Raw genomic sequence first — 23,821 nt, 5'->3', positions numbered from 1 at the left:
ATGGTGATGATGATGATGGTGTTGGTGATGATGATGATTAAATTGTGGTGATGGTGGTTGTGATAATGGTGAAGATGGTGATGATGATGACGATGATGGTGGTGGAGATGATGGTGGTGGTGATGATGGCGATGGTGATGGTCTTGGTGATGATGATGATTGTGATGATGGTGGTGGTGGAGATGATGATGGTGGTGGTAATGATGGTGGTGGTGGTGATGATGGTGATTGTGGTGATGGTGGTTGTGATAATGGTGAAAATGGTGATGATGATGACAATGATGGTGGTGGTGGAGATGATGATGGTTGTGGTGATGATGGTGGTGGTGGTGATGATGGTGATGATGGTGATTGTGGTGATGGTGGTTGTGATAATGGTGAAGATGGTGATGATGATGACGATGATGGTGGTGGTGGAGATGATGATGGTGGTGGAGATGATGATGATGGTGGTGGTGGTGGTGGTGATGATGGTGGTGGTGGTAGTGGTGGTGATGATGGCGCTGATGTTGATGATGAAGATGGTGGTGAATCACTGGTGGTGATGATTATGATGATCATGTCGTTATTCCCACAACTACACCTATAATGAAACCAAATGTCATTACATGCAGCGGACGAGCCAGACATGCATGCACAATGACACGTCATGTAACCAATATCCACTGATAATATATATATATATCACAGCGATTTCGTGTGCAGGTCAGCAGATCCAAGAGTGAATGAAACCACTTAGTGAGATTATTACGTAGCGACGCATACACGTCTCCTGCAGACAGGATTCGCACGAGACAGCTGCCTCATTCAAGGTAGCTCGGTGGGTCATTTGTGTCACTGTGTTTTTAAAGCAGCACATATTGTCTGTGAGTCACTTGCATGTTGCGATTCGTCATTACACACGACAGTGACAGATCCACATTATTAAAGTTAGCAGCAGGGTTACGTGACTAATAGCTGCAACAGTTAGATTTGCTTACGTTGATAAAGGTAGATACCGTTAGTCTCTATGACGGTGGTTCAGAAGCAAATGGTTCAGTGGTTACTAAGTGCATTTTATGTTCTGTTTCAGACGAATCATATAATCAAGAATGTCCATTGCCCCAACTGAGTTAGGATGGGATGGGGGGCTGGTGGGGTAGTTTAATGGTTAAAGCGTTGGCTCGTCACGCCGAAGACCCGGGTTCGAATCCCCACATGGGTACAATGAGTGAAGCCCATTTCTGGTGTCCCCCGCCGTGATATTGCTGGAATATTGCTAAAAGCGGCGTAAAACCAAACTCAGTCAGTCAGTAGGATTGGATGGGATTGCATCGAAACGAAATTTTGCTTCCGACAGTTATGAAATAAATATATGGGATTTTCACAGTATTAATTTTATGAAGCAAAAGACATATTGTAAAATGATATATTTTAAATGAAATGGGATATGTCGGCTCACAGTATTAATTTTATAAACATATCTAGCTTTGCAGCTGTAGTTCAAAACATATCTGATCTCCTTACAATATTGATGTACCACAAGTGATATACCACTAGAGGTACAGAATATTTGCGTATCTGCGTAAATTACGCAAATATTTATGTGAAAACTCAATTCCTATTAAGTCTATTGCGTACAAGTACGCTTGAAATTTTGTAAAAACTCAATAAATGTGATCTTACATGCCTACACACAAAAATTGTCAAATCTTAGCTTGCCTACCGGTGGATAGATAAAATAACTGAGGTATATTGAGAGGTTCTATTTCAGGAACTTGACAACTTGGAGTCTTTCTTACAGTTTCTCATATTACAGATCAAATATAAATAACAAACAGTAACATTTAAACTTTCGTATAGTTTTAAAATTAATGGAAAATAGTAAAATACCAATGGAGTGAGGTGAGTACAACTTATTTGGTTACTCAAAGGACTATTAGGATACCCAGTTGAGATGAACACTAGCGAGTACATAACTCAATGACCCAAAACGTTATCTGCAGCTCTGTTACCACACTAAAGATGCTTTATTTGACATTGATATTTGAACAAATTATTTATTGAATATATAACCTACATACAGGTGCATGGAAGCTACCTTACTATACCAGGACCCCATTCCATATCCACAAATGTCGGCCAGGTCTGACGTTCACACATCTGATCATACCAGGTCTAACTTTCAAACAAGTGACCACGTCTCCAAGGTCTGACGTTCACACATGTGGTCATATCATGTCTGCCAGATCTGACGTTCACACATGTGGTCATACCATGTTTCCCAGGTGTGACGTCCACACATGTGGTCATGCCAGATCTGACGTTCACACATGTGGTCATACCATGTCTCTCAGGTCTGAAGTTCACACATGTGGTCATACCATGTCTCCCAGATCTGACGTTCACACATGTGGTCATACCATGCCTCCAAGGTCTGACGTTCACACATGTGGTCATATCATGTCTCCCAGATCTGACGTTCACACATGTGGTCATACCATGCCTCCAAGGTCTGACGTTCACACATGTGGTCATACCATGTCTCCCAGGTGTGACGTTCACACATGGGACCATATCAGGTCTGCCAGGCCTGACGTTCAGACGTGTGATCATACCAGGTCTGACGTCCACACATGTGAGCATACCAGGTCTTAATTTATTTCTCAATAAATGAGTAAACACCATGTAAACCAGTAAACACAATGTAAACCTGTGAACTGTGTCATTTCATGACTGCATAAACAGTTCAGCTTCCTTTGTCCAGGACCCAAACACCAAAATATCTTATCATGTAAAATGGAATTTCCTGTTATGTGCACTGGCATTACAAAGGGACACGCCCAAGTCAAGCTGTGAGATTGAAAGTGCCACCAGTAAACAGTTTGATGGTGTGCAAAGATAGCTTTTGAATCACGTGAGTTGGTTGAATTTATAGCATTGTCCATTTAATGAATCATGGTGTAATGATATAATTACCCAAGTTTTTGTACTACTTAACGTGCATCGTGTTTAATGTCACGTAATGTAACGCAGTCCCGTACTGTATCCCTGTACCCGTACTGGCTTATACACCTGTGACTTTACCAGGTGTGCCATTCACACACTAGTAAGTGACTATACTAGGCCCGGTGTTCAGTCTCGTGGGGTTCCAAGGGGTCATATGTGGACTTACGTTGATACATCCATACGTAATAATCTGACCTTTCATACACAGTCACTAGTGCCCTCAAACATACAAGACCAGAGGGTCTCACACATGACTTTATCAGACCTGAAGACTTAATCAAACCTTAAGCCCACCAGGGCAAGGCACTCGGGGATCTCTGCGCTACTACAAGCGTACGACTTGTGCGGTAATTACTCCTGTCGTACTGTTGGACGGATACCAAATATGTCGTCAATTACACACGTCATTACTGTCTACAGGCAATGTATACAGACTGCCACCCGAGCACAGTCAAGAAGGACCTGAAGGGCAATATCTGACAATGTTCTGTACAGAAAGTAAACACTTATACAAGGCGTGTTCTATACCTACTTTGGTTGTTAAGTCAATACTCCACCATAAACAACGAGACCCCTGTCTCAAAACTAAAGGGATATTTCATTAACCTCTGACAAACCATCTATCAAAAAGACAAAATTTAGATCAAGGCCTCGTTTCCACAAAAGCAACCTTTGCGACCCGACCGTTGCCAGTAGGTGTTAAATTATAGGATTTACGTACATACGTCTGAAAGGCAAGCTCACTTTGTGGAACACAGGTCAGAGCAAACCCTGGATCGTGTACCTACTCATGACGTTTGTTATTGTGTGTTTAGATGTTGTGCTGACTATCTTGTAGTGTTGGGAATTGGTTAAAATCTCATAATTGATGATTGGTCCATTACAACCGATCAATCATCGAAAATAATTGGCTAGCGTCATTTATTAAATTGTCCTGGCTGTTTGTTAATGCACATAAAATAATGAAAAAAACATTCTTTTGGGATTTTTTTTTCAAATTTCACGTCTTTAAAGGATGGCTAGTATGTTAGGAACATAAATTTCCTGGAGTCTTCAAGATAAATTTAATCACGACTTGGAACGAGCTTGTAGTGCTTATGAAACATAACATTCAAAACCAACCCCTTGAGATAAATATTGTTAATGCAAACAAGTGTTCCAAAATTGTTTGTGTTCGATTATGACAAAACATGATCGATTGCTTTGTCGTTTAGTCATTGCGACCAATCTTCGATTATTTCAATTAATTGGACCACCACTACTATCTTGATGTGGATAGCCACGTGGAAACACAATCTGTAAACTCATCGTTTGTCCCCGGTCGTGACAGGTCCATGGCCCGACACCTGCTGGCACACTCTTCCCGTAGGAATGCATTACCATTCTCTTCAAGAAGAGGAAAGAATACATTGACTAGACACAAAGTTAAGCCCAAATCAGACCTCGATAACGGAGGCATTCCTCATGACTAACTTGGATTAAGTTGAAAAAGACCTCCAGCCAAGGTTGTAACAGGTCGACCGCATGGACCATTTGGTTCACTGGTTCCCCGCCAGACCTATTTCTGGCATCGTCGGCCATATCTCGAAACGAATTATTACGTATGTAGATTATTTATCCACTTAACTGTATACCCAGAATTAACAAAAATACAAACGTACCTATTAGATAGGGCAAACAGATAGAAACCAGTTCTAGAATGAGCGAGTGAGTGAATTTAGTTTAAAGGCGCTTTTATGAAATATTCCAGCAATATCACGGCGGGGGACACCAGAAATTGGCTTCACACATTGTGCCCATGAGGGGAATCGAACCCGGGTCTGCGGCGTGACGAGCGAACGTTCTAACTACCAGGCTACTCAACTGCCCCTGTTCTAGAATAAAATGCCTCATGAATATGTATAAAGACCCTGGATTGCCATCTGTTGAACTGATCCTTCGATCCAAACCACCAACGTCAATCAATACGTAGGCAAATAAAAAATACCTTTAGCTGCACCAAACAAGAAAAGCTTTATTCGATTTCCCTAAGTCAATAGGATATATATGGTTAATGTACTGTGTGGTTAATATCCGGGGTTACTCAAATGATTAAGTACGGCTGGGGATCAAGCGGAGTCCTATATCTAGGTAGGAGGTAAACATATAAGTTCCCCTCAATGAGTTTAATGGTAGATGCCGTCATTTATCAGCAGCTGAGGATGGGTTGGCCTGACCTGATGTGCAGGGCAGAGAATAGGGGACATGGTGTCCCCAGCTGTGTGTCGAGAACGTTGTGGGGACACAAGCCTGACTCGGTTAACATATTTATAAAGTGTTAAATCAAACACACCGTCGATCAGCCTCCAGTTTGTCACGGAGTGGAGCTTTGGCTTCGATTAGTGGCAAATTCTGTCGGTGCGTGTCTCGTCGGAACATGATTCAGTGTGCATGGTGCACTTTTTGCTATGAATATTTTTGGCGTCTCCGAGACAAACTGCCATCTTTAGTTTCTGCCCTGTTAGGTACAATCAGTTGTAGCAGATCGTCTCCGTGTTACATATGTATTCTAAATAACAACCTGTTGCCATATTGATCGAATATTCTTGTTTACATTTGAGAGGATCGGTGTCGCTCACATTTTAACATAACAAAAATGTGACTTGGGAGATCGAAGTAGGACCTCTGCAAAGGATCAGATGCTTCTGAGTCAGGAATCATCTGCCGACTCATAACACAACATAAACATACAAAAGTGACGAAACTATACAAGTATCGCAACGCCTAAGATTATAAACCCGCAATAGCCATGTATGTTCATATCATAATTATATTAGCTTGTTTGGTTATTTAACCCTTCGGGAGCACAATGCATTGATTTTAGATGACTATTAAAAGGTAGCATCACGTGCGATACGCGTACCTGTCAATAAGCAAATATCAAGTTTCAACTAATCTTACATATCGATAACTTAGAAAAATCCATTGATTTCGTTGATAAACAAATCCGGGTCGTCCTCAAATGGCAACTGCTCAAAGATGTCAAGGTATTGGTATGCCGAATGAAAGATATGTTGGTCGTTTCCACTCGCACTAACTGAGGAACAGATGAACAATGACATCAGATCTACACTGCAAACATCTTGTGAACATTGACACAAAAGGATTATTTTCCTGTAGACTTCGTATTTTCATATTTTTCAAAGAATAAACACATCCTCGATAAAATTCAAACTAATCGATAATATTCCGATTATACATCACGGACTAAGAGGAATGACAGTTAATCTATTTTAGGGAAGAAATGTGTAACTCCTGAGAAGTCATTCAGTCACCCACAGACAAGGGTCAGAAGAAACGTTGCTCAAGTACATTACTCTACAATTCCCATATGCATGAGGGGCGGTGGGGTTGCCTAATGGTTAAAGCGTTGGCTCGTCACGCCGAAGACCCGGGTTCGAATCCCCACATGGGTACAATGTGTGAAGCCCATTTCTGGTGTACCCCGTCGTGATGTTGCTGGAATATTGCTAAAAGCGGCGTAAAACCAAACTCAGTCAGTCAGCCATATGCGAGATTCCCAGAAGACAGTTCCAGCGTAATAACTCTCCGATGTTTGCACGTGTACAGTTTAGAGATGTGAAGAGTTGTTAGTTTGTTGACGAGTATTGTTCATTGTTGACTCCTAGTGCTGTGGTGTCTGTCATTGTTTATGACGTCCCAGATTGATAATACATATACATAATGCATACATGTATTGATATTGTCATCACCGAAGTCTCTCTGTATGACCGACATTTCACACATGTACTGAATGTCTAAAAAGATTATGTCCGATGCAATTCCCTATTTTGACTTATACCATACGTTCCCGAATTATTTCAGGTGAACAAATGACTAGACTGTCTAAGACTTATCATATGTTTATGACGGGTGCCACCGGTGGGGCAGGATACGCTCACCTTTTCGCAAACACCTAGTATCATCACTATTTTGTAGTGATGCATGAACACATGCTCTGTCATCGTATCGCATGGTGATAATCACTGTATTGTCTGGTCCAGGCTGGATTAGTTTACAAATAACATGGTAAAGCTCTGATACTGCTGAAACAAATATCTGCTCAAGAAATAGTCACAATTGTACAATCGACTCTGCTTTTAGCAGAAATGTCTTATGGATGTGGAAAGGGTTTTGTCGCTTGTAGCTTTTGACAATGAGTAATACTGACAATGTTAGCAAAATGAGATCTTTCGTTCTGATGCAATACCTCTCTACCTTAATATCTTAGGTATAAAAGGTCTGGAGAATCTTGAGCGAGCTTTGAGAGCATAACAAATGTCAGCTTCCTGAATTTGATCATCCTCCAAAACAGCGTTCCTTGCGGCCAACCTGGTACCAGTGCCAATATTATGTGCTAATTACTGAAAAAAATCAAACTCTATTTCACTAAGAGAGTAATAATTGGAAACTCAAGGTCGATATAGATAATCCAAAGGTTGTAATATTTTGTTAAACTGCGGTTCAAACAGACATAAAATTTCATGTTTAATAATGCCACATGTTTCTTTTCGTGCCTTGTTTACAAATACGGGACAAAAAGACAATTCTTACCGTATCAATGAACAAATTGTTCCCCAAGATGCTTGCAAAACATGATGATGCTATAAACTGTTGTAAATAGAAAAGAAAATGCTGCAAGACGTCACTTTTTTCCCGAAATGTGTTTATTCCAATAGTTTTGATTAAAAGAATGTCTGATTTTAGGGATGCAGATGAAAACTATATCTTGCCTCCATGCAACACATTTAGAAGCCCTGAGGCTGATTAGTAGTTCAGAAAGCCCACTTGACATGACCTCCTGTGAAGGGTCGGAATATGATATCCTCATACAGACACGTAGCCTATCGGAGTAAAATATTTGATTTTGATGAGAAGTCAATCTTAATATAATAACGTACTTGAAACTAGAGGTTACTGAATAATTCGCACGGGGCTCACACGTCTCCCCAAAGACAGATTTCCAAGTAGATTAATGGCTATTCCATTATTAGTCGCTGCCATTTGAATCACCAAATATGTACATGTATTGTGTGCCAAGCCTATGAAGAGACCGCGCTGTAAGCAATTTACAACTTTTATGACGTAACATATTTAACTGTCTTAACATAAATAACGAACGATTAAATAATTCTGAACGATACGGTTCATAATATAGATTGTGGCGGTGGGGTAGCCTAGTGGTTAAAGCTTTGGCACGTCACGCCGAAGAACCGGGTTCGAATCCCCACATGGGTACAATGTGTGAAGCCCATTTCTGGTGTTCCCCCGCCGTGATGTAGCTGGAATATTGCTAAAAGCGGCGTAAAACCAAACTCAGTCAGTCAGTCAGTCATAACACAGATAACATAACAAAGTAGCATCAAAGAGTGTAATATATCGTAACGATATTCATAGTTTCATTGCCCACACGGGTGGAATAACCATGATTATATCATTGTTACATCTGATATATCTTCACATGGCGGTGAGATTGTAGTGAAAGCCAGACAGCCTCCCACAGATTCCCGCCACAGACTGGTGCTACATATATACAAGGGTGATGCAACACGCACCACGCCGACCTGTCAATCACACAGCACCCTATACGTCCTTGGTAGGTAAGGCAATTGGTCATTGATATGAACACATGTCAATTTCAATGCAAACTATGCATGAAGCCCAGTCATCTGTTGCTGTTCTAGTATCACATGTCCGCATGACTAACACCAACACCTGACGTTTCGACAGACTCAACAGACAATTGACACAGATTTGTGGATCAGGAACACAGTAATGTGATGAACCTCTAGATGTTGGCTGAATCACAGTCATGACACATTGTGTTGTGTCAAACACGACAGTCCAGTGTCTCACGGCATCACTTGCATTTCTGGCGTACTATACGCACGTCTCTGAGTGAGTGAGTGGGAATGGTTTTGCGCCGCTTATAGCAATAATCCAGCAGTATCACGACGGGGGACACCAGGCTTTACACACTGTACCCATGTGGGGAATCGACCCGGCGTGACGATCGAACGCTTATCCACCAGGCTACCCCACCTCCCAACACGAGTGGGACGTTGACGATCTGACGGAACCTTTCATCCCTCCGATATAACACAGTAAAATCACCATTTTATTACGCACTTAGTGATGTTTTTTCCCAGCCAGGGCTCGATTTAATTAAGAGATGTTACCCTACTTGCACCAGGTGCAACCTAAGATAAAGACCTAGTTGCACCAGACAAATTCCAGTTGCAACGTAGTGTGCTAAAATGTTTCGGTGCACATAAACCTTAATCAGTGATGTAGTACCCATGAAACCATAGCAACACTGAGACACAGCTGATCCCTGTTTACAAGAGCTGTCATAGCCGAGACGTGTTTATGAATAGCAATGTTTCATTGCCATAGCTATTCAAAGTTTAGAAGAAACATGGGCTGGCATATTTATGCATATGTTAGATTTATTGTTGATTTATTTCTCAACAATTCACTTACACCTTGTGCAAGATAGACTCATAGCTAGGTTGTATTTTGTAATATTGGGTTGCACCAGTGCAAGTAACAAAGCACTAAATCGAGCCCTGCCAGCTATATGACGATATTCTGTAAATTGGTGGTGGTGGAATTGGGTTTAACGTCGTGCTTAAGAATATTTCGCTCATATGACGACGTGCATGCGTGTGTATGTGTATGTGCGGCTGCTTGTACTAGCCCAGATTTAAGCTGGTTTTATAGTGCTAGCCCACTGAGATACCATGCCGCAGTGAAGCATGAATACCCCACTCAGACACATTATACTGACTCCGAGCCAACCAGTCCTTGTTGTACCCATTAATGCCGAGCGCCAGGGAACAACAAGTACCATATTTTAACGTCTTTTGGTATGAGGCGGCCGGGGATCGAACCCGCGACCTTCGCTCTCCGGGCGGACGCTCTAACCACTACACCACGGAGGCGGTCCATTCTGTAAATTAATCGAATCTGGACCGGACAATCCAGTGACGGCGCATCGATCTATACAACTGTGACATACATCAACCAAGTAAGCGAGCCAGGCCAGTAGTGTTCGTTTCTCGCCTCCTCGTACAAGCATAGGTTTAAGGCCATTTAGTGATGAAATACTATGTTTAACTGAAAACAAAATCGATACTTCACTGTCCACAACACAATATGCTTCTCCAATACAGATAAATAGTAGATATAACTGCACTACTGGTGCCCTTGACAACATCAATTTGTACAGGTGACTCCATTAGATAAATGTGTCCATTGACAAGCAAGGTCAAATGTGTTGCACCATTAATCTTATGTAATCGTAGTGTTGTACACATAGACACAAAGTAGTCGTGCTAAACTGTAAATGTATTACTAAGCATGATAGACAAACGTCCTCCATGGCATGTAGCTGCTTGACGCAAGACATTAGGTAGCGCTGATAGATACTCAAGTGAAAACTGTCCACCTGTGTTTCGGAATGCTTGCATGGTCACGATATACTGAGATTGTCAGACGTGTAGTAGATGAGATGTAACATAGGCGGATCCAGACGGGGGATGCAGGGGTGCGCACCCCCCTTTTGCCCTGAAAGTTCATTAAATGACCATTGAAACTCTCGTGAAAAAGAAGTATGGACCCCCTTCTTTCTCAATAGTGTGCACCCCTCCTTTCTCAAAAAGCTGTATCTGCCCCAGTGTAAACATTATTGCAACTCCATGTCATGAAACCACCCAGACTGAGGCTAAAACACGTATCCAAAGGAACTCGACTGTTTGGTACATAAAGCTGAAAACACTATAGTTTGAAACTAGTTTCATATGTCTTAACATACACACGCCGAAGAAGAGAGAGAGAATTCAGACAGACAGCGAAATAGGGCGAGAGAGACACTCAAACAGGGAAAGAGAGACAGGAGATCGTTGTCAATTACCTTTTATATCATTTTAAAACTCATTTGTATGAATTTTAACAGTATAGTAACAGTTTATTTTTATATGTTTTTAAACACATATCTCATATATCGCTCGGCTCGGCGATTGGTCGTTTGTATTCATTGTATCATGTTGTATGTTCTATATATACAGTTTTAATACGGCTGAGATGTAAATAAAATATTTTGTCTATCTGTCAATTGTTGACATGCAAAGTCGGGTTGCAAAGAAACTGTTAACTTATAATAAACAATGGCCTACGCTAAGTTGCCACTCAATCGGACGAACGCAATCGTTCACAAAAGGCCAGTTTCGTGACAAATTTTACCATTCTGATCAAATCAGTTTAAAGCATGTTTTTTAGACCACTGCAGTGTCAGCGAGAATGGCAAATGATATTTTCCCCCAGTCAGCACTTTTTGCAGCTGGGTAACGGAGTGCTACGGTGGGATTGAATGGGGTGACCCACGACGTGCGAGTTCCCGTGAGGGTGCCCAGGTAGGTGGATGTTTATCAGAGGAAGTCGGTTAATAGGTGACATAAGGCTACACTTGCCCGGCACGAGCACACATGTGTCTGCGTCGTTACCACACAAAAAACAATGCTTGACAATATACAATACATACGTAATGTGTGTCAAGGTCGACAGCTATTTGTTCACAAGAAGCAGACGTACGGGACAAACAGCGACGATTACTCAACCAAGAGCTCGCCATTAAAAAATCGACATCAAATAGTCATCATGCCTTTCATACAAACATGCTCATATACAGCGTTTCACAACGCAGTCTGCTGGCAAATTTGCCAAATGCAAATATGCTGGACATTCGGGTCGGATTCGTGAAAAATATAAAAAAATATATAGAACTGTGCATGACGAGTTATATCATCAGTGTAGGGGAAACGGCAATTAGCCATGTTAACTTCTTCTGTAGCCTTCACCCCTGCCTGCTAGCTCCTCACAGCGCTGTCAATGACTCCTTCATGCCTGTTTTACAGACACGCTAGCCAAATAACATTATATATCGACAGGACAAGGTGTGAAGAGGAAATTGTATGGCCAGCAGATATGCACGACATCACAAAACATTGTAAACTTTACCAAATTTGTTCGTATGAATAAGAATCAGACTTTGTCCATTTCATCTACTTCGCGTTTCGATTCACTGTGCACTGAAGAACCAATACGTATTCAAAGGCGGAGTTTGAGGTTTTCAGGGACCATTTTCTCATATTTGAAAATGAACAGTTCTTTAACCCCAGCAGATTTCCTGATGTAGATACATATGTTAAAACACTGAAGTACGAATAATCGGCCTTTTCATTCAGTTTAGCCATATTTGTGCATTTAGTCACATCCCGGACTTGCAAGACTGACTGACTGAGTTTGGTTTTACGCCGCTTTTAGCAATATTCCAGCAACATCACGGCGGGGGACACCGGAAATGGGCTTCACACATAGTACCCATGTGGGGATTCGAACCCGGGTCTTCGGCGTGACGAGCCAACGCTTTAACCACTAGGCTACCCCACCGCCCCAAGACTTGCAAGAATAAGAAACAAAAAATGTTAGCGTCAGTAACTTGCATGTCTGATACTTTCATCCAAATATTTCAAAGCGTTCCACAATTCATGTCCTGTTAGCTAAATGGTATTTGTCCGACCATGTTCTTTTGAAAACGGGTGATATATCAGATAACCACCTGAGTGAGTGAGTGAGTATGGATTTACGTCGGTTTTTTGCAATATTACAGCAATATCACGGCGGGGGGACACCAGAAATGGGCTTCACACATTGGACCTATATGGGGAATCGAACCCAGGTCTTCGGCGTGATGAGCGAACGCTTTAACTACTAGGCTACTCCAACGTCTCAACTTACGTAATGATCTACAAGATGAACATGTGTAATTGTAGACTGTGTATCGGATGGTTAAATGCGTAATGTCTCTGACAATGTGTCATCATGCCCAGGGCGGCATGTACGTTCGTGTTATCAACCACTGGTTTGCGAGATCTGGGCTCCATTATTTACAGCATGTTCTTAGCCGTCTTGACTGGGGACTTACAGACATTCACGAATATAGTCAGATCTCGCACAGGAGAAATACGGTGGATGCGGTATTTCACAAAAATGGGTACAGCTTAAACACAATTTCTATATGGAAATAGTGAAATATCTGATCTTGATGACCTAGCTATCTTAAAATCTGTTTACCTCTTCATCACTGCTTCTTGTAGATTTGCTACCAAATATGGTTGAAGAACTGTTAACTTCAATAAATATATCGGTTGTTATAACGAAATTGCTATTGAAATATTAATTATCATCTGACTGTACATTAACCTTGTGGTTTGTCATGTGATTATCTTCTATGATAATTTTGGTTTATTTACCTTTGTAAATTGTATTGGAGCGGCATTATTTTAAGCTTGTAGCTTGTTTGCCAATCCATTCGTTTGACGAATAAATATGTTTAAACCAAATACGGTGTTTTCATTGAAGTAAGCACATTCTTCATATCGCAACCTACATTTTGGGAAGGGGTAAAATCCTGGAAAAACAATTTACAGAGGCCCAGATAAGCTGCGTATCCGGATAAAATACACATAGAAAATGTCCAATTACGCATTGAAAAATAATTGTTGCGTACCAATTATGCATTTAATATGTTAGATACGCAAAAAGTTTAAAACAAATGCGTACGGAATATATTTATAAAAATCGCTTGCGTAATGAAAAAGACATCGATTGGTATCAAGTTGTACTGTTAGTATAGGACTAGTATTGTATTGTCAGTACAGGATGAGTGATTTTTTATGAAATCATTTCCATTATATTTAAGTTGGTTTTGATTAGGTATGACATAAGGCAGAACATACCTGCTTAGTAAGCTTACTCAATGACATAATACTTAGGTGAGTAAAAGGACTGAAATACGCACATATTTGAAAGCAGTGGGTAACGGAAAATGAAATACCCACTCAACATTCATAATACCCACTCCACAAAAATACATTGGGTACAGTACCCACATGAGCTAAAACTTATCTGGAGCTCTGCAATTACATCAATTGTTTGGGGTTTCCTTCACATGAATGAGTCCAACTGTGGAAAGGTTGAAGAGTAATGTACTTACTTCATTGACAACAGGTGTCGGGGCAATATATAATCCTTGCCAAGCAGTTTGTGATAAGCGGGCCCATTAACACACGTTAAATCTTAGTCCAACTGATTAACGGTTGGAACAGTCATTGTTTATTATCATGAATAACATGCCTCCCAACTTTCAAAACGACTGGAGATCAGACAGGGTCCGGTACTTTCTGGATACGTCATTTGTCAGAGACATAACGTGCTTAGTCTGCATCAGTGAGACAGGCTACCGGCTCGGGTAACACTGCTACAAAGAGGCGTACATCAGACCGTATTACCCTCCAGAGAAGCATACAACTTATAACGTCAGTCAGACAGGCTACATTATCTCCTTGACACGTCATTCTGTCAGGTGCTGAACGTGTTCAGTCCGAGTCAGTCACACAGGCTACATTATCTCCTTGACACGTCATTCTGTCAGGTGCTGAACGTGTTCAGTCCGAGTCAGTCACACAGGCTACATTATCTCCTTGACACGTCATTCTGTCAGGTGCTGAACGTGTTCAGTCCAAGTCAGTCACACAGGCTACATTATCTCCTTGACACGTCACTCTGTCAGGCGCTGAACGTGTTCAGTCCGAGTCAGTCACACAGGCTACATTATCTCCTTGACACGTCACTCTGTCAGGTGCTGAACGTGTTCAGTCCAAGTCAATCAGAAAGGCTACATTATCTCCTTGACACGTCACTCTGTCAGGTGCTGAACGTGTTCAGTCCGAGTCAGTCACACAGGCTACATTATCTCCTTGACACGTCACTCTGTCAGGTTCTGAACGTGTTCAGTCCAAGTCAGTCACACAGGCTACATTATCTCCTTGACGCGTCATTCTGTCGGGTGCTGAACGTGTTCAGTCCAAGTCAGTCAGACAGGCTACATTATCTCCTTGACACGTCATTCTGTCAGGTACGGAATGTGTTCAGTCCAGTTCTGAGAGGCAACATTAGCCTTGTTATGGACACGTCATTTTGTCAGATACGGAACATGTTTGATCTTTTCAGTCTGCCTTATTGTGAGGCCTTTGTCTATGTGGGGGATATTATGTTGGCGACTCCAATTCGACTCAACTCCGCATTCTGAATTGCGGCCCAAAGCTGACTGAGTTTGGTTTTACGCCACTTTTAGCAATAGTCCAGCAACATCACGGCGGGGGACACCAGAAATGGGCTTCACACATCGTACCCATGTGGGGATTCGAACCCGGGTCTTCGGCGTGTCGAGCCAACGCTTTGACCATTAGGCTATCCCACCGCCCTCGACCCATATAGATGCATGCAGGGTATAGTGGAGATTTATCGTAACGTATACCCTGGAGATTATCGAGGGTGAATTCGACCTTATTGTGAGACAATGTAGTTAACATAAGAAAGTCAAGAACGGGTTCTGAAAGCGGTCACCACTTGACTTATTTGTTGCGCCACAAGTTAAAATGACATTATGCATGGTGTGTTTCTACTGTCAACAAACAATCAATCGCCTGTCAGTGATAGCACTCCTGATGACTGAACTGAGCTCGGGTGTTATGGAGAGGGTGCTTAATATTTATTTTTCTTATCAAAGAATAATGAGGGTTGAGTTGCATCGTGGTGCAATTAAATGATCATTCATTTCTGCCTTCAATCAAATTTGACTCCAAGGTTGACGTTAACACTGTATGTTCATTACAGCATTACGTTGACGTTAACACTGTATGTTCATTACATCATGACGTTGACGTTAAAACTGTATGTTCATTACATCATGACGTTGACGTTAACACTGTATGTTCATTACATCATGACGTTGACGTTAACACTGTATGTTCATTACATCATGACGTTGACGTTAACACTGTATGTTCATTACATCATGACGTTGACGTTAACACTGTATGTTCATTACATCCTGACGTTGACGTTAACACTGTATGTTCATTACAGCATGACGTTGACGTTAACACTGTATGTTCATTACAGCATGACGTTGTTCATTACACGATTGACGACGTTAACAGCATGATGTTGACGTTAACACTGTATGTTCATTACAGCATGACGTTGACGTAACACTACAACGTGACCTTCACAACATCCGCGTGTTCTGCAATTATGTAGTGGTTATTAGCTGCTGTACATTTCAGATGTTGCTTCTATCTCATTGGTTACGGAAGCTGAGGAAAACATTGTCTAAACCGTTCATCTTGAATCGATACAGACACTTCACTTTGACATTTATGATAATTCTTAACGTGTCAACTACCAGTAAAGTTAGATAAATAATAACTATTTAAAATATAATAATAAATAACTAAATCAGGGTTGTTTTCACTGCAAAAGGACTATTTTACCCATAATCAACATGGATGCACAGACATTTCCGGGTGCCAATCCGTTACGACTTGTCTTAACTCATAGTTTATCGTACAAAGGTCGTAGCACTAAAACATTATGTGGATCGAGAAGTTGGAGGCGAGAACCCTGGTCGATAGTCGGCTCCACCCTGCTTGGTGGCGCTGTGGAGTAGTCTAATGGTTAAAGCATTCGCTCGTCAAGTTCCGGGTTTGATTCCAACATTGGTGCAATGTGTTAACCCATTTCTGGTGTTCCCTGCCGTGGTATTGCTGGAATATTGCTAAAAGTGGCTAAAAACATACTCACTTACTCATGCTTGGTAGAACGTATAGTGTAACCAACATCAGCACCTTGGTGTAGTTATTTTACACTGTCAATACCAGATCCACAAACTGTTCGCAGCACTAATATAAGCCATTCGTAAGCCTTTGAAAAGTGTTACGACTGGTCGTATCTTTACGAACACTTTGTGGATCGGGACACAAAACGACTCAGCAGCAACACAGTAGAAACGCAAGGCGCAATAGCTCGACGAATATGAGACGCAATAATAATATAACATACTGACTGAATATTCTACTTGGCACACACGGCAGAAAATAACACCAACCCCGGCAAAAACCATGTAAACATCATTCCAACATACGGCCAAGATGCAGTCCCCGTTTTACAATCACGCCTCCAACAGGGTAGACGCACAATGCTTAGTTCTCGCCAACATATGCTACGATTTTCTCAGCACAGAAATATCTCGGATTGAAGACGTATATATATAAACATGATTCCCAATTTCCCATCATTACAACCTCCGACTATGCATACTCAAGAGTTCAAGAATCGGCTATTGCTTTCTTCTCCGCTGGATGCTTTGTGGACGTCAATGTTGCAGCCAGATGTTCTGTAATCCGCTTCAAGCCAGCGGACCTTAATATTGTTACGAATGTTTATTGACTATTGTTCCCAAGGTCGGGAGTGCTTTTGACACATACATACAATGTCTGTATTGTTTTCCAAAAGATCTGTCCCCGCCCTATCGTTTTGAACATGCACACAGCTGAATACGCCGGTATCACAGAGCCTGATCAACAACACAGACACATAAAACAGCTAATTCAAAAATATTGTTACACAACACAAAATTCTTCAAAATCAATCTACTTTTTAACAGCAGAAAAAAAACAGGAGCATTATCTAAATAGAGGATATTATATGAGTGCCCATGTCATACTATGTTTACGACACGAGTGCCTGAATGTTGGTATTTCCCGAGCGAGAACGAGGGATATACCGATATTTAGGCACGAGTGTCGTAAACATAGTATGGTATGGGCACGAATATAATATTCTGTTTATTACCGAAGTCGTCAAATTGAGGAAAATAAACCCAAATCTACTTTCAAACACAGGCTGGCTACCCGACGTCGCCGGGAACCAGCTTACGCAACGTCACAGAAACAACGTGACGTCATGGCAGTGTTCATGACGTCACGTCACCATCACAGTGATAGTGATACTTTTTACCTATAGGGCATGAACGTATAGTTAAAACTCGGACGAAGCTTTAACTATAATAGTTCAGGGCAAAAGTGTGTTTCATACTATACATGGTGGTAGGGCGAAGTGTATTTCTTTTCTAAGATGCCAAATTTAATACTTTCTAAAGATAATTACGATCAATTTAAGGCAGAAAACAAACGACGGTGTCGGTGACCTAAATTAAGAATCCTCGCACTGGGCTTACTGGCGCGCTGTTCTATTGATGTGTCTGCCCCCTACGTTAAGACGAACGTTACCAGAAAAAAACAAATGATAACAGTTTGATGATTAAATATCTTCTCTGAATTATTTTAATTGCATCTGTCATTAACGTAAACCATATGGGGCAATATGAACGTTGCATTTCTACTACCAGCGTAAGTTTAGATCAGTACATCCAGAGGAAGTTGAGTAGTCAAGCGACATTCCACAATTGCATTGTGGGAATGTAAACATTACGAACGTTACCGTGTCGCTGAAAACTTGTGAGTCGAAATGACACATTTTAACCGTCGTACAACATAAACGTAATGTTTCCACCAGTGATGTTAGCTGCGTGAAGCAACAGCAAACCAAGAAACTGGATGCAACGGTGTAGTTTACTGTAGGAGGCCGTACGAGGCGATGACAACTGACATGCATCGTGACGTCGCTTACATTGTGACGTAATGTAAAATGGTTCGATTACGAGGGGGCACACTAGAATGGCGCGGTGACGGGATAACGTCATTCAATTGTTACGTCATCAAAAAACTGTACCTTTATTGTCTGATAATGTATTTTTTTTTCGATTGTTCTAACCGCTAGGCATCTTAGAATTTACCTTAGGGCATCGTATGAAAAATATGAACCCCGATATGTTCGCCCTCATAGATAATAAAATGTGTAAAACCATTATGCTACTATCTAACACAAACAACATATTTCACGATTAAATATGGTACTCTGACATCTGTTCTCACTGCTTTGTGAAGTTGTTTATGCATATTGTACACCTGTATATTGAAATTATATTATAATAAATGTTGTTCCTTGGCCTGGGTGGTAATAGAGTTCATGGACCCGATCCGCACAAAGTTCGTAGAGCTACGACATTAGTAAGCCTATGATAAACTATAGAGTTACGACAGGTCGTATCGTTACGAATGCTTTGTGGATCGGGGCCCTGTTCAGTAACATGTAATTAGCGTCAACGTTATTTAGAGACAATGTGTTTGAATGCAAAGTTGGGACTTTAGCTACAGTACACACACACCGGAGTCTCATGGGCGTCGTGCTGGTCATATTGAAATATGATATTTCATATAACCTTTATACTTTACAACAAATTGAGAGTGTATGTTTTGTACGTGTTTGACACTACTAAAGTACTTTCTCGTGTGTTTCTGGGGCGATAATATTGACACACAGAATATCAAGTATGATGTTTCCCCATAACGTCTCTCGACTACAGGAACAAATCACCACAGATGTAGTGAACATAATTCCTCTTAGAGTCAAACAAAAACTACTTCATCGTTCAAGCAGATTTCATGTGTTATTTACAGCTTGCAAGAACACTGACAAAAACATGCATACGATGGGCATGACGTGTACCAACAACACTTCTGTATTCAATGTCTATATTCACATTCAACACCATACGGTATTTGTTTTGAATCATTAGACGAGTGTTGCACAATTCAGTCTTGTTTCTTTTTGGTCTTATCATTTATCGGGATGAAGAAATGAGGATACAAGATGTGAGTAAACATCCTTCTGGTTAGACGGAAACGCCAGCCTATCTATACGGCAGCATCACCACATGTACGGTCGGACTTTGCCGTGATGACGAACAGGCAGTTGTCACCTCGGTTTACACAACGCTGTAGGGGACACGTGGTAAAGGTGCATCGTCACATGAGCAGAACTTTTCTGTGTGCGTGCTTGGGTATAGGGCCTGCATGTCTCGCGAGGCACTGCTAAGCTGGTTCCCGACTCCCTTTGCGATCGCCAACTTACTTTATGCGAGACGGAGCCCAGCTTACTTCCGGTACCAGATGTCCGGTGATACGCATATATTCAAGAACCAGTTCTGGTTCCAAATTGCGGGACCGCCAAATATGACATGACTAGACCGGACCAAATGTGCCACCATGCTTGGCTGTCACAGCTGTTGACGGTCGTAATAGTAAGCTAATTTGGGGATGATGAGATCGGAAATTTGTTAATCCCGCAAGGAATATCGGTTCCTTAAAAAAGATTACTGTCAGCTGACAACCATGAGACGATTCAAAAAGGTATGAAACGTTGTTTGTCACCGGAAGTACTAAGGTCTCGCGAGGTGCCGTGACCTACTTATGGGCCCTATTCTCAAACGACGGGGGTAACATTTACATGAGATGTTCACATTGTGCCCACGTGGAAATCGAACATCGATCTTTGGGTGACGAGTGAACACTTCAAGCTACGACACCCCGGCTACATTTTCTGATACTGGTGGATATCGTCTACACCCAATATCGTTTGTCATTTGCAAAACAGTAAAGAGTCTTTAACTTAACACTAATTACGTTTTTCCTGCATAAAAAACAACGAACCACTGCTCGTTACATGTCAGACACCATACACCGATATGGTCTGTGTGTACACATATTTGCCCGATTTCCTCGCAACTCCAGATCAGGTTCCCTGCCAGCCGTGTAATGACTGCGCCAAACACTTCACAAGGGGCACTTCTTATATTGATTGCATCCAGGAAGATGTGAGGACTATTCCTGATGTATATTCCTGTGAATCTGTCCTTGGGGATTCGTTTTATTCAACATCTCGAACCTTTGTACACGCCAGAAACATAAAATGTCTTGGCTTCTATATGTTTATCAAAAAGGAACCAACCTGGGACCATTTCGGGCCAGAATAGGTCCAAAGTATTTGATGTCTAAAGAGTGAGTTTAGTTTTACGTCGCTCTTTGCAATTTTCCAGCAATATGACGGCGGGGGACACCACAAATGGGCTTCACTCATTGTACCAATGTGGGGAATCGAACCTGGTTTTTCAGCGTGACGAGCAGACACTTTGACCATTAGGCTACCCAGCATTCCTGCCTAACCAAGAAAATGTAAACTTTCGTTTCCAGTCTTGAACCTGTGACTGTTGGCCTAAACAAACTGTCACACAAAAACTGTGACATTTGATCCTTCAGCTGTACGAAATGACTTCATACAACTGCAAGACAATACAATGTACACCAGAATTACACAAATTCCCAAAACTTCATTCTCGAGTGCATATTATTGTATATAACCTAAATACAACGGCAAGATTAGCAAAACGTCCCTTCCACCCCGGTGCGTTCCTGAATGTAATTACAATGCAGCACTGGTCTTGTATTGGAACTGTATGTAGAGTTGTGACTTGCTTGGTGTCGGTGTTCAGTGTGACATCCACATGCAGGTCACATTGACACCGAGTGGGACAGTGAACTTTAAACAAGCTAACCACCATTGATAGAGCTCCTTCGCATTGTCCTGATTCGGTGGTTGAAGAACAACCACATGCCGGATGTCTGATCCTGTACATAGTGCAGTCTGGTTAATGGCCACATAACTTCATCACACAACACAATCTTCAAGCCTTGTCATCCGAGTGGACACTAGACATGTTTCTTCATCCCAAATTCCAGAAGAGATTTTCCTGTTAATATATCGCGCAGGGCTTCTAAAATACTCTCCATGTGCTGTTTTAAAAATATCGCTGTCAAACTCTTGCAATAGCAATATTATCGTAACCTAAACCAGCTTGGTTTCATTTTGAGGAAAAAACTAATTTAGATTTCAGACCCGAATCTGCTTAGGTACTGACAGAAAACAACTTTTTCAGATACACAAATGATAAATCAGTCTATCTCCTTCTCAAAATGTGGAATTACGTGAATAAGAATTTTTCATCTGTATGAGATAAGTGGTGACATATTGGTCTCTCCACCAATCCCCGGGCAAGGTACGTCTACATCAGCTCCCCCCCCGACATTAAGATTTCAGCCCAGGCTTGCCAATGCCTGCAAGTCATCAAGACGCGCTTGGCCTTTGGGCTAATTTTCGAAATAGACTGGCCTTCTGATATGAAGTCAAGATGGGTGTATTATTGTTGAGACCAGTCCAGCGCGTAACACGTGGCATGATAACTTGATAACACTGGCGTGTGCCAAACTCAGAGCTTACGTATCTGCGACGTTCTTTATATCTCGGCATGCAGCTCTCAACCCATCCCAATGAGATTAACACGACTGTTTGAGCTGTGCTGTCACTGTAGTTTTTGTTGAGCACTTATTTTTTCTATCACCTACATGATCTAGTTACCGCCTTGTAAATCTAAATATCATGTAAACATGTTGTTTTCTTTATTAACCTTACGACAGAAACTGAAACGAAACACCTTTTCATTTCTTGTTTCTATATTTAAACGTGTTATTTTCTCTCTACCCTGAAGTAATGCATACAGTGGGGAATATACAGAGGTTATCATGCAAGCAGGAGTGTCATACTGAGTTATTTGTATTTCCCTGGGGACAGCAGGGGTATGACATGAATTCACACAGACTTCGTAAAGAATATGTGAATTACTTGCAAGCATTATCATTTACAAAACCTGCTGATTGTCGATTCATTCAGTGCACCTGCACTGAGCGAGTGCGACTGTGATTGTCCATCGCTGTGTTGTTTCGGGTCGACACCTGGTTTCCACTCGGATATTTCTGTCCCCATGGGTAATGAACAGAATATTCTGTGACGAGCGAACCATTTAACCACCAGGCCACCCCATTGCTAGAGGTGTGACGATACAGAAATTTCACGATACGATACGTATTGCTATATCTTGGAACGATACGATTTGATTCGATGCATGTCACGATATGCTATCTTTAGTTATTTTCTTTCAAAATGTATATTTTGGTAGCAAGTAACAGTGTAAATTTTGACATAACCGCCACTTTCTGGTGAAAATTAATAATTTTAAGGTCAACGATACATATCACGATATGAAAAAAAGTATCGATATATTTATCGTCGGATAAGGTATCACGATTATCAATACTACGACATATCGTCACAGCTCTACCCATTGCCCCAATTTTGAAAGGTCGTTTAGTCAACAGAAAACGTGTTATGGTGACCAAAACATCTCTGAACACCCATTCCATTTTCTACCAACTTCAACTACGTATATTCCAAACTGCAACACAAGTTGTGACAACGTGCATGCACAAAAGTCTTATTTGAAAAAGGCCTCAAACATTTGTTCGACGGTGATTCATTCTCCATAAAATCATCATCACCCACCCCACCTAGCCATAACTTAAGAAGACCTGGGTTCGATTCCCCACATGGGTACAATGTGTGAAGCTCATTTCTGGTGTCCCCCGCCGTGATATTGCTGGAATATTGCTAAAAGCGGCGTAAAACCAAACTCACTCACTCATAAATTAAGAACAGACCCTTAGCAGAGGCTTCTTATGAATATGGAAAGGGTTTCATCGACTTGTATTTGAATAAAAAGTAATTTAGACAGTAAGGTGAGTGAGTGAGTTTAGTTTTACGTCGCACTCAGCAATATTCTAGCTATATGGCGGCGGTCTGTAAATAATCGAGTCTGGACAAGACAATCCAGTGATCAACAGCATGAGGATCGATCTGCGCAATTGGGAACCGATGACATGTGTCAACCACCCGATCCCATAAGTCGCCTCTTACAAGCATAGTTGCTGAATACCTATTCTAACCCGGATCTTCACAGGTCTAACCACTTTGGTGAAACCACTGATAATGGCTATGGTACAAATAATCGAGTCTGGACCAGACAATCCAGTGATGAACA

General features: G+C 41.5%; 1 protein-coding gene across 4 annotated transcripts in view; it reads right to left on the bottom strand.

Moving 5' to 3' along the window:
• Window positions 1–23,821, bottom strand: part of LOC124263752 (fibrous sheath CABYR-binding protein-like) — a 50,876-nt gene that overhangs the window by 18,775 nt on the left and 8,280 nt on the right. The gene's annotated exons all lie outside the window — the stretch shown is intronic.

This window comes from Haliotis rubra, unplaced genomic scaffold (genome assembly GCF_003918875.1).
Source record: "Haliotis rubra isolate DU_JTF1 unplaced genomic scaffold, ASM391887v1 Scf1200, whole genome shotgun sequence".
Taxonomy (NCBI): domain Eukaryota; kingdom Metazoa; phylum Mollusca; class Gastropoda; order Lepetellida; family Haliotidae; genus Haliotis; species Haliotis rubra.
The sequence above is the reverse complement of the archived record's forward strand: the minus strand, read 5'-3'. Positions and strand labels throughout refer to the sequence as shown.